The sequence below is a fragment of the Armigeres subalbatus genome, chromosome 3, assembly GCF_024139115.2.
Source record: "Armigeres subalbatus isolate Guangzhou_Male chromosome 3, GZ_Asu_2, whole genome shotgun sequence".
Taxonomy (NCBI): Eukaryota; Metazoa; Arthropoda; class Insecta; order Diptera; family Culicidae; genus Armigeres; species Armigeres subalbatus.
In genome coordinates, this window is record NC_085141.1 from 385,345,377 (window position 1) to 385,357,498 (window position 12,122).

A 12,122-nucleotide genomic window follows, 5' to 3' on the forward strand; every position below is an offset into this window, starting at 1 on the left:
ACAATCTTACTTTAAGACAGCAAAAAAAAACATTACAGGTATACCTCGATGCGTTCCAAGATCCGTTGTGTTTTAAAGCACTGTATTGCTCTCTAGCATGCTCAGTACTAGAGTTTGCATCTGCTGTTTGGAATCCCTACCAGACTGTATGGAGTTCGGTTCGAAACTGCCCAAAAAATATTTGTCAGAAATTTTGCTTCGATTATGGAAAATTGACGTATGGACTTTCTGAATCGAAAAAGTCTATATAATCGAGGTATACCTGTATTAGTTTCACTTTATTAATTTTATGCAATAGGTTAAATGATAAAAATCAAAGAGCAGATTTTTTTTTGTCAAAAGTGTAGGACAACTCCGCTCACCTAAAGGCGCAATTCCGGGGCATGCCCGGTAGAATTAGACATATACACCTTTAGAGAAAGAACCAATCTATAAAAATTCAGTACACCTCCTGAAACTCAATATCTCGTCTCCTTATTTCTGTCGCAGAAATTTCACTCCAGGAGACTATCGTTTGCAATTCTTGATGGTACCTGTCTCCACTCTCCACAACATTAGCGGACGTACAGAACAATAGTAGAGCTCCACCAAACTCAGCAGGCTGACCTCAGACACAGTCCCAATCAATCCACCCAGTTCGCCAAGAAGTCTGTTATTCCGTATAGTTCGCTTCGCTTCTGTTTTGTTATTTGGGCGTTTTTGTGTAGATTTAAGATGCGCCGCGAACAAACTACAAAATAAGATATTTATTTTATATCAGACTAACTAAAACTGTTAAAAGAAACATACCCGTCCAGATCCTTCCTCGATTGTCCGTAGGCAACTCCCACTCAACACCTCGAACTCATTCTGCGTTATTTCTACATCATAGTCCACGAAGTACAAGCTGGCATGCAATCACATTTAGTGTGGAAATTGGAAACACTCTCGTCATCGACCACTCCCATTTCCAACAGTTCGGTCTCAGCATCCTGCATGCAAAACATTTGTTTGGTTTCGCATACGGGCATGTCCTCGCTGCGAATCATCGAGAACTGAATCATTCACACCGTTGCAAGGTGTAGTTTGTCAGGCATTCAGATTGCAATTATCTTGAGAAGAGCGAAAAGCGCGAGACTCCTGTCGCGGCTCAGAAAACATCGTCTCCTTTTCGGTGAGTAATATTCCAGCTTGCGTGAATTTTGAATAATCTGTGGTTTGACGGCTATCATCACTTCTTGATCAATCGGTATGTGAATGAACCGGTTGGGGGTAGTCGTCCGGCGAATGAAGAAGAACTTTGATCCTTGAACGGGTCCACTGCAGCTGTATTCAAGATTTTATCTAGCGATATGAGCATTACTGAGAGCCCAGCAAGAGCTCCTCCAATTGTGCGGTAAGGGAAGGAAGTAAGATTAGCTTTATTGGAGTAACTGTCCAGCGTCCAAACACGATGCTTTCAAAGAAACTAGAATTCACTTTGACCTTGAGCAAATCTTCTCTGCAAGTCCGTTGAAGGTGTAAATTCTTCTTCGGTAAGCATTGTGCTAAAAAGATGATTAAAATCGTACATCACTCCTCGAAAACACAAGAGAATTCTCCGCATCAAAGGAACTGGAGTAGATTTGATTAAATCAGAAGTTTTGTAGGTTGTTTTATTGGGTGATAAGGATAATATACTCATGTAACGATACGAACGTCCTATCACAGAGTTGCATTAGGGCTAACATCTCATCTGTTCTGCAAATAGGAAAAAGTAATACATTATTGATTGATCGGGTGATATTTATCAATGTAAGGTTAAGGAATGCAAGGCTCTCTTTCTCTGAAACATAAGAGTATTAGAATTAAACTTTGGAGAAACTGCATATGTTACATTATATAAATGAGATTTTATATATTCTGAATCCTTGTCCAAAAATACGTACTCTGGCAAAAAACACGAAAAAATTTAGATTCAGGAATGTATGAACAAACGAAAGTTTGAGAAACTACTTATGTGCATGCACTTTGAAAAGCAATTAATTAGGTACTGATTACAGTTTTTGCACTAGAAGTTTCTCAGGGTGGTCAGTTTTGTCAAAAACAACTGGATATATGCAGTTTCTCAAACAAATCATTTAAATCGTATTTCGATCTAAATGTTCTCTAAGTCGAAGTTATTTCCCACAAAATCTTTACTTCAATAACACGATGTTGTCAAAATCAGTTCACATGCACAATATATACGATGACGGGCCATTTGGTCGGATCCGTTGTCTGATAAGTTAAAAAACTTATACTTTGAGAAATGAGTAGTAGGAATTACATGAAGTGTCCAGCAAGAAGTGAGGAATGAGACATTTCGCACATCTCATAATAGGAAATAGGAAAAGTATAGCGAAAAGTGATTAGTGATAAGTGAAAAGTGATAAGTGAAAAGTGGAAATTAAAAAGTTAGAAGTGAGAACTGTGAAGTGCGAAGTGGGGAGTGAAAAATAAGAAGTGAGAGGAAAGCGAAAGAAAGAAGTGAGAAGTGGCAAATTCAAAGTGAGATGTGAAGAGAGAGGGAAAAGTGGGAAGGGAGATGTGAGAAGCGAGAAGTGCGAAGTGAATGGTAAGAAATGAAAAGTACAAAGTGAGAAATGAGGAGTTAGAAGTAAAAATTGAGAAAAGTGAATTGAGATCTGAGAAGTAAAAGGACCAAGTGAATAAAGAGCTGCGAAGTGGGAAGTGAAAAGTGAGGAGTGAAAGGTAAAAAGTAAGAAGTGCTGATTCCGAATATTTCATTTTTCACTTTTCACTACTCATTTTGAACATCTCACTCCTCACTTCACTTAATAAGGAAATCAATTTAAACTATTCGGCCAAATGGCATTCTGTCAAATGATCCTAAACCATATTTCTACATGTTAAGAAAAGTGCTTGATATTTTGGAAGAAAATGTAAATGTATTTTCTATCTCGATACCTCCCTAACTCGATTGTCCCTTTAATATCGAGTAAGGGAGAATTCGCTATATTTTATATTCATTGCTACTGAACAATTAAGCACATTTTTTACTTCGGAGGTCTTTATAGCACATCAATTTAAATATTATAAAAGATCAATTGTTTCTATCGCGTAGCGTAGCGGTTCTCAACCTGGGGTACATGTACCTCGGGGGGTACCTTCTCCGGGCCCAGTGGGTACCTCGGACAAAAATGCATAATGGCGGATTTTATAGCATAGCATAGCATAGTTACGGTGTACTTCGTAGATTGGACACTAGTAATACTCATGTTTTACTTTTGAAATCCTTATTCAGATTGCTTGGGAGGGAAAGGGAGTGTTGATGTAGTACTTACTTAACGAGAGGCCCCCAACTCAGCGACACCCTCATAAGTACCACGGAGTTGGATATTGGGGAAGGTATTCGTTGGGTCAGGATTTGCCTGTAGCTGACAATGTGACCGTGGTAGATCTTACACCGTAACACACCACACAAAGGTGTCTACCCAGCAATACGGGTCGGATTTTATGCAATTTTAATCAAAACTTATTGGTTTAGTTCTTATATATGTAAAGAACAGAACGACGAATTAACATTTTTTTAAAATCTTCTATGCAATCCACCTGTTCGAAACAAAATGGTGAATATCATGTTCAAGAATATGTTTCTGAACTTAAATTTAGAGTCTACAAATTCGAAAGCCTCCATTTGAGAGAAATGAAGGCTTTTTCCGAAAAGCTCGGTTGCTTCGTTGCAAGAGGATTGGAACCATCCTTCTACGCTGCTCGAAAGCCGGAGGACTTCTTTCAAGAGGATCGGAGGATTTCTTTCAAGAGGCTTGGAAGCCTCCTTTCAAAAGGTCCGGAAACCTACTTTCAAGAGGTTCAGAGGTCTCCTTTCAAGATGCCGAAGCCCCTTTAGCCCGGAAACCTCTTTTCAAAAGTCTCGGAAGCCCTTTTAAGAGGTTCGGAATGTCTTTCAAGAGGCCCGGAGCCTCCTTTCAAGAGGGCCGGAGTCTCCTTCAAGTGGCCGGGAGTCTCCTTTCAAGAGGCCCGGAGCCTCAGAGGCGGCCCCTTCAAGAGGCCAGGAGCCTCTTCAAGAGGCCCGGGAGCGTCCTTTCAAGAGGCCCGGGAGCCCTTCTCAGAGGCGGAGCCTCCTTTCAAGAGGCCCGGAATTCTCCTTTCAAGAGGCCCGGAATCCTCCTTTCAAGAGGCCCGGGAGCCTCCTTTAAAGAAGATTGGAAGCCTCCTTTCAAAAGGTCCGGAAACCTACTTTCAAGAGTTTCAGAAGCCTCCTTTCAAAAGGCCGAGAAGCCTCCTTTCAAAAGGTCCGGAAACCTACTTTCAAGAGGTTCAGAAGCCTCCTTTCAAAAGGCCGAGAAGCCTCCTTTCAAAAGGCTCGGAAGCCTCCTTTCAAGAGGCCCGAAAGCCTCCTTTCATGATGCCCAGAAGCCTCCCTTCAAGAGGCCCAGAAGCCTCCCTTCATGAGGCCCGGAAGCCTCCCTTCAAGAGGCCCGTTGCTCAGTTGCTTCGTTGCAAGATTGGAACCATCATTCTACGCTGCTCGAAAGCCTACTTTTAATCAGCCCGGAGGACTTCTTTCAAGAGGATCGAAGGATTTCTTTCAAGAGGATTGGAAGCCTTCTTTCAAAAGGTCCGGAAACCTACTTTCAAGAGGTTCAGAAGCCTGCTTTCCAAAGGCCGGGAAGCCTCCTTTCAAAAGGCACGGAAGCCTCCTTCCAAGAGGCCTAGAAGCCTCCCTTCAAGATCCCCGGAAGCCTCCTTTCAAGAGGCCCGAAGCCTCCTTCAAGGGGCCCGGAAGCCTCCTTTCAAGAGGCCCGGAAGCCTCCTTTCAAGAGGCCGGAAGCTCCCTTCAAGATGCCCGGAAGCCTCCTTCAAGAGGCCAGGGAGCATCCTTCAAGATGCCGGAAGCCTCCTTTCAAGAGGCCCGAAGCCCCTTTCAAGAGGCCTGGAAGCCTCCTTCAAGAGGCCTGGAAGCCTTCAAGAGGCCGAGCTCCTCTTCAAGAGGCCCGGAAGCCCATTCAAAAGGCCCGAAGCCCATTTTAAGAGGCTGGCAGCTCCTTCAAGAGGCCTGAACCCCCCCTTTCAAGAGGCCCGGCAGCCTCCTTTCAAGAGGGGCCCGGAAGCCTCCTTTCAAGAGGCCCGGAAGCCTCCTTCAAGAGGCCCAGGAAGCCTCCTTTCAAGAGGCCGAAGCCTCCTTCAAGAGGGCCCGAAGCCTCCTTCAAGAGGCCCGGAAGCCTCTTTCAAGAGGCCAGGCCTTTCAAGAGGCCGAAGCCTCCCTTTCAAGAGGCCCGAAGCCTCCTTCAAGAGGCCCAAGCCTCCTTTCAAGAGGCCCGAAGCCCTTCGCAGCCCAGCCTCCTTCAAGAGGCCCGGAAGCCTCCTTTCAAGAGGCCCGGAAGCCTCCTTCAAGAGGCCCGAAGCCTCCTTTCAAGAGGCCCTGAAGCCTCCTTTCAAGAGGCCCGAAGCCTCCTTTCGAGGCCTGGAAGCCTCCTTTCAAGAGGCCCGAAGCCCCTTTCAGAGGCCCGAAGCCCTCCTTCAAGAGGCCCGGAAGCCCTTTCAAGAGGCCCGAAGCCTCCTTCAAGAGGCCGAAGCCTCCTCAAGAGGCCCGAAGCTCCTTTCAAGAGGCCGAAGCCCTCAAGAGGCCCGAAGCCTCCTTTCAAGAGGCCGAAGCCTCCTTTCAAGAGGCCCGGAAGCCTCCTTCAAGAGGCCCGGAAGCCCCTTCAAGAGGCCCGAAGCCTCCTTTCAAGAGGCCCGAAGCCTCCTTCAAGAGGGCCTGAAGCCTCCTTCAAGAGGCCGGAAGCCCCCTTTCAAGAGGCCCGAAGCCTCCTTTCAAGAGGCCGAAGCCTTCAAGAGGCCCGAAGCCTCCTTCAAAGACCTGGAAGCCTCCTTTCAAGAGGCCCGAAGCCCTTTCAAGAGGCCCGAAGCCTCCTTTCAAGAGGCCGGAAGCCCTTTCAAGAGGCGAAGCCTCCTTCAAGAGGCCCAGCCTCCTTCAAGAGGCCCGAAGCCTCCTTTCAAGAGGCCCGAAGCCCCCTTTCAAGAGGCCCGAAAGCCTCCTTTCAAGAGCGAGCCTCCTTCAGAGAAGCTCCTCTGGAAGCTCTTTCAAGAGGCCCGAAGCCTCCTTCAAGAGGGCCTGAAGCTCCTTCAAGAGGCCCAGCCTCCTTTCAAGAGGCCCAAGCCTCCTTCAAGAGGCCCGGAAGCCTCCTTTCAAGAGGCCCGAAGCCTCCTTTCAAGAGGCCCAAGCCTCCTTTCAAGAGGCCGAAGCTCTTTCAAGAGGCCGAAGCTCTTCAAGAGCCAGCCTCCTTTCAGAGGCCCGAAGCCTCCTTCAAGAGGCCCGGAAGCCTCCTTTCAGAGGCCCGAAGCCCTTTCAAGAGGCCCGGAAGCCCCTTTCAAGAGGCCCGAAGCCTCCTTTCAAGAGGCCCGGAAGCCTCTTTCAAGAGGCCCGAAGCCTCCTTCAAGAGGCCCGAGCCTCTTCAAGAGGCCTGAAGCCTTTCAAGAGGCCCGAAGCCCTTTCAAGAGGCCCGAAGCCTCTTCAGAGGCCGAAGCTTCTTAAGATGCTCGAAACCTCTTCAAGGCGCTTGGAGTTCATCTTTCTAGAGGCCTGGAAGCCAACATTCAAGGAGCTTAGAGGCGCCCTTCCAAGATGGCTAGAAGCCTCCTTTTCAGCGGCACGATAGCCGTATTCCAAGAGGCTCGGAAGCCTTTCTCCAAGAGCTAGGAATAATGAATTTTTTTTTTTCATATAGCTTATGAGTTAGACTTATATTCATTTAACAGCCAAAAAAATAAATAGGGGGTACCTCAATTTATGCAAAGGTGCGAAGGGGTACCTCTCAAGAAAAAGGTTGAGAACCACTGGCGTAGCGCAACAATGAAACTTTTATATAAGTGGCTTGTTAATCATATTTTATTGATTGTAACTTGATTTTATTCTGCCAAACTTTGTCTCAAATGCCGAACACGCATAGTAAAAATTGTTTCAAATTCCGTACATATTGATTCAAATTCCGCAAAAAAAATGCACTAAAATGAAAAATTTCAACGTTATTTTATTGTTGAACAATTCTAATGTCCTTGATCTATAAGCCTGCAGCGAAAATTTGTTTATTCATGCAATAATAACAAAATATATTAGATAAATCTTCATTTATTGAGTGTTCGGAATATGAGTTTGCTTGGAATTTGAGTCAAAACGATTGCTCCATTTTACTTTGAGCTTGGTGCCAATGAAAAATTTGAAAAGAATCTCACGGTGATGAATGTTATTGTGTTATGGTGTTCATTAAAAACCCTGGATCCACCTAGCGGTGTTTGTGCATTTCTCGTACATCAGATATACTAAAAAACTGAGTGAGAATTTCTGTTTTTTTTTGTATATAAATCGTATTTTGGCCATTACTTTTGATCCCATAGTGCGATCAGGCCAATTTTCATTAGGAAACAATGGGATAGGATTCTCCGTCGAATGCAACTTTTTGCTAATAAATCGGATCAAGTTAAGTGCTCAAAAGATGACAAAATCGACTTGGAAGTCATTATATAGCCTTTTCGTCACACCTTGGTGTACGAGAAAGACAAAAATAAATGTACTCATTCTATTCAAAGCAACCACAAAAACTCGCGACTGGATTTTAATCGAACAAAATACTCCCATATTTTTTGTCTTTGCTCTGTCCATATTCTTGATCTTCGCTAGATTATTTACAGCGAGCATTATCATTCATCCCATTCATTTTATATCCAGGTTATACGGTTTGAAGCTTCAATCCATTATGCTTCATGATTTCGAACTCTTCGGAAAAGTTAAGCTAACTACTTGTCCACTTCTGTTCGCGGACAGATTGTCACTGCTGAAATGGGATTTTCCACACCGGAGTTGTTTTCTTCTTGAAGCTCACAATAACGGGCGTTTCGTCCCATTTTTGATAGATTTTGTTGATAAGAAAACCACAGCTGCAAACTGACAGTAAGAACACCACAATCCACCAACCACTTTCACAACTTGACTGCCCCTCACGGTGGAAGTAACGTACTCCGTGGATGGAACTGTTCGAACAGTATTCCTGCAAAAGTGTCCTCGCTGGAGTTTTGGACTGCGCCGATCTGTACTCATTGTCCCAGAATCACGACTAACTGACCCATAACGGACTGACTGACCGGTTGGTGGTTGGAAAACTGCATCCTGCGCCTGAATGCAACCATCACATTCCCTAATTAAACGATGAATATTCAACAGGTGTGGTACAGATACATGATACTTTTCATATAATTACAAGTGCGAGCGGAACCAGATGGGTAACAAGAGTAGTGCGATAAGGTTAACGTCCTTCTCACGGTCAAAACGTTGATTTTTATGGTGAGTTTCCGGAACGGATCCCAGTACTACCTAACATAAATAAATTAAAATTATTACTCGTGATCCCGATAATGTTCGATGCAGCTAGTTGAAGCTGAACTTAACGTTTTAGAATGGTGCGCTGAAGTAAATCATTACGACGGGAATGAATCACTTCACAGACCCTTATAGTATGTCAACTTTAGGTTTGATAAGGCCAAAATGTCTTGTTGCCCTGTGTTAGACGTACCGGCTAAGGCTAGATTGCAACAAATTGGAAATTGTTCGTGAATTCCCCTACGTTTGTTACGAGAATGCATGTGCATCGACGAAACTTTCCGGAAGTCAACGTAAAACATTTGGCAACTGTCATGTGAAATGTTTTGATATCAGCCAGTATAGTGACATTGTTCAATGGTCAACTCATAAAAATGCATCCGAGGAAAACTCATAACCGAAACACCGAGAAATGATCAACAGATTGATGATTGATGAACAGTTGATGTAATGATCAACAAATTGAACAGATGAGGTGCGGCTAAAAGAAATTCTCTGCATGAAATTAGGGGCTGTCCATATACCACGTAGACAAGTTTCGATCAGTTTTAGATACCCCTCCTTCCTCCCAGCGTGGACATTTGCTCATATGAATTTCTAAAATTTGTATGGACCGTGGACATTCGCCATACCCCTAAACTTTCCACGTGGTATATGGATGGTTTAAGTTGCTTGAAATGGATGATCGTTGGGAACACATTCAGACCAACAACGGGTCTTGTTTGTCTGGTCCCGGAACAGAAGAAGGAATCGCAGATCAAACGGCTGTCAATACCGTCATCACCCTCTACCTACTTCAGACGGTGAGTACTTGGAAAACTCTGTGACCCATAAAACCAACAAATTATAATTTAATTGTAAGTAAAAATCCGACAAAAGTACCTGTTGTGCTTGGGGCTTGGAGCCGTGAGGTAAGATGCACGGCTACAAAGCAAGACCATGCTGAGGGTGGCTGAGTTTGATTCTCGAGGTCTAGACAATTTTCGGTTTGGAAACTCTCGACTTCTAAAAAGTATCATCGTGTTAGCCTATGATATACGAATGCAAAAATGGTAACTTTGCATAGAAACCTCGTAGTTAATAACTGTGGAAGTGCTTAATGAACACTAAGCTGTGAGGCGGCTCTGTCTCAGTGTGGGGATGTACTGTCAATAAGAAGAAGAATCTGTTGGGCTTAAAAATAGCTGGATTATTAAAACAAATATGTAGAATCAATATAATTATTGGTAAATAACACAAAAAACTCGTGGTATGTAGTCTCTCGCGATACGCTTTATATTCTCTGAGTTTAAGTCTTGTTTAGAGTTCAACAACATGAAGTGTCAATTTTCTCATTTTTCTATTTAAAATTTTCCAAAAATATCTCTCCATTTGATTATTTTTCTATTAATAAGCAAATGCTTCTCAATTATTCATCAAACGTAATAATTACATTTGATGATATTTTTATACTCCGTGAAGGACATTCGGTGGTACGGTGTACAGTGAGACTGTGTTACTCAATAGACGGACGTCAACGGCACGCAGGGCACTTCGAACTTTCAGCTTTTTGCTCATTTTCCTCCGGAAAGCTAACAACGGAACCTATCTCGAATTCATATCTTCTAAAGCGGAAATTAAACTTTTCTACGACTGTTTGTTTGGATACTTTTTGCTCCTTCTTTGCGTTACTCTTTCCCGGATAGGTCCATTTTTTTGGGGCAGTTCGAGATTTGACACTGTTTCCGGACAATGATGACGTGAAGGAAGAGCCAATAAACGAGAACGGCGACGACGGCACACTGATGTGGGGCCACCAGAAACATGTACATATAGTCCTTGCAGAAAAAAACGAACGAGTGGAACAGAAGCAAGCATTTTATTCCAGTCAATCAAATATGGACGGAAGGCGCCTTTCGTCAGCAGTCCAGCTGAGAGTGGTTCCACGAAATGAATAACGAATGTGCATGAATAGATTGCTTTTCGGAAAATCATGTTCGCTTATGGCATCCGGGAGACTTTTTTGCTGAAGAGGGGAAAAGTTGAGGAGGTTTTTTGGAGTGCTCGTTTGCCAACAATGAGGAAGTTCAATGGAGGGGTGGTCAATGCTGGATGGAAAACCTCGTGAATTTCCCTTTGTGACAGGGCCTTGATTTGGTAGACTGTCATTTTGTGGCGAGCGAATGAATGTGGGCATTGTTATCTGTGTTGATTCGTAAGCAAGTTTGTTCTTTTCGTATGAGAACTATGTAGGATAGGGTGCTACTTGATTTGAAGAATCAAAATGTATTGCTCTAAACGATGTATTTAAACATGGTGAATTGGAAGATACAATTGAGAACGAATCCAATGCAGTTTTTATGCTCTTATGCTTTTATTTCCTCATGGTGGTCTGTCGATTCCTGGTCCCAGGAAATTTTTGGGTTGAGATTTTCTACTTCCCTGGGCAAGCAGATCATCATGTTAATTATGATATACAACTTCAAAAATGGTAACTTGGCCTAGAAACCTTGCAGCTAATAACTGGAGGATGAATGCTAATGAAGAAGAAGAAATAGTATCTTGAAGAGTAAATTCATTTATATATAAAAGTTTGGTTTTTCTACCTGGTCTGGAATTGCTCTGCATGCCAAAAAATATTCAAATGTCTAGGAACAAATTTTCCATCACCCTAATGATCATAATTCGTCTTTTGGACAGCACTAAGATTCACTTAAATTTTCAAATCAAGAACAATCATTCCCAATGTCTTGTAATCATTCAACAAAATTCACTGCGGAAGACAGCGAGTATTTGATCTGGGTTCAAAATCCGACTCCTTTCCACATTTTTCTTTGGGTTATTGTTCTCTTCTTTTTCTTTTCCAAACATCATATCATTCCGACTGTGTGGTGCCATGGCAGCACAATGGGCACTTGGTCAACTGACATGTACTACTCAGCAATGAAAAAAAACACCAGATAAAACGGCTGTGAACAGGGTGGAATGGACCACGTTGAGCAACACTTAAAGCATTAGATCCGATGAAGATGGCATCGGAAAATCGTCCTTGCTGTTCGTTTTCGTTTGTTGTTTCTTCCACACATGAATTGAAGTCGATATAAAAATATGTAATTGAATCTATATGTATTTCATTTATACAAACGTACAAAATATTCCTAAAAACGACGAGAACGCTTGAGTCCTGACGTGAAGAGAAAGATTCACAATAATGTTTTTATTATTTACTAGCAGACCCGACGAACTTCGTTTCGCTTAAATTGATTTAATCTCTGATTAGTTCTCGAGTTATGCAGGCATTTCTGGTTCATTTGTATGGAAATCCCCCTTTCCAGAAGGGAAGGGATTTAAAACCACGACAGAAACATATCTTTTCTTCCAAAACCTCCACATGCCAGATTTTGCTCCATTTGCTTGTGAATTCTCGAGTGATGAAATTGGTGTTTAATTTGTATGGGAGCCCCCTTTTTAAAAGAGGAGAGGGGTTTCGAACCATCTTAAGAACCTTCCCCGACCCACCAAAACCTTTGCATACAAATTTTCACGCCGATTGATTCAGTAGTTCAAAGAGTTTATAGAGGTCAGACAGACAGAAATTCATTTTTATGTATATTGATGATGATAAAATAGATGAAAAGCATTTAATGAAATTATGGCTACAGGTAGGTTTAAGTTATATACGATTAAAGCAAAGACATCATTAATATTTGATTATTGTATTACAGCTTTTTAAGTTTTTTAACTTATTTTTAAGAAATATTAAAGATTTTTCGTCTGATTTCCA

General features: G+C 42.8%; 1 pseudogene; it reads right to left on the reverse strand.

The window, feature by feature from the left end:
• Window positions 1-439: 439 nt before the first annotated feature.
• Window positions 440-12,122, reverse strand: part of LOC134222952 (pickpocket protein 28-like) — a 99,412-nt pseudogene continuing 87,729 nt past the window's right edge.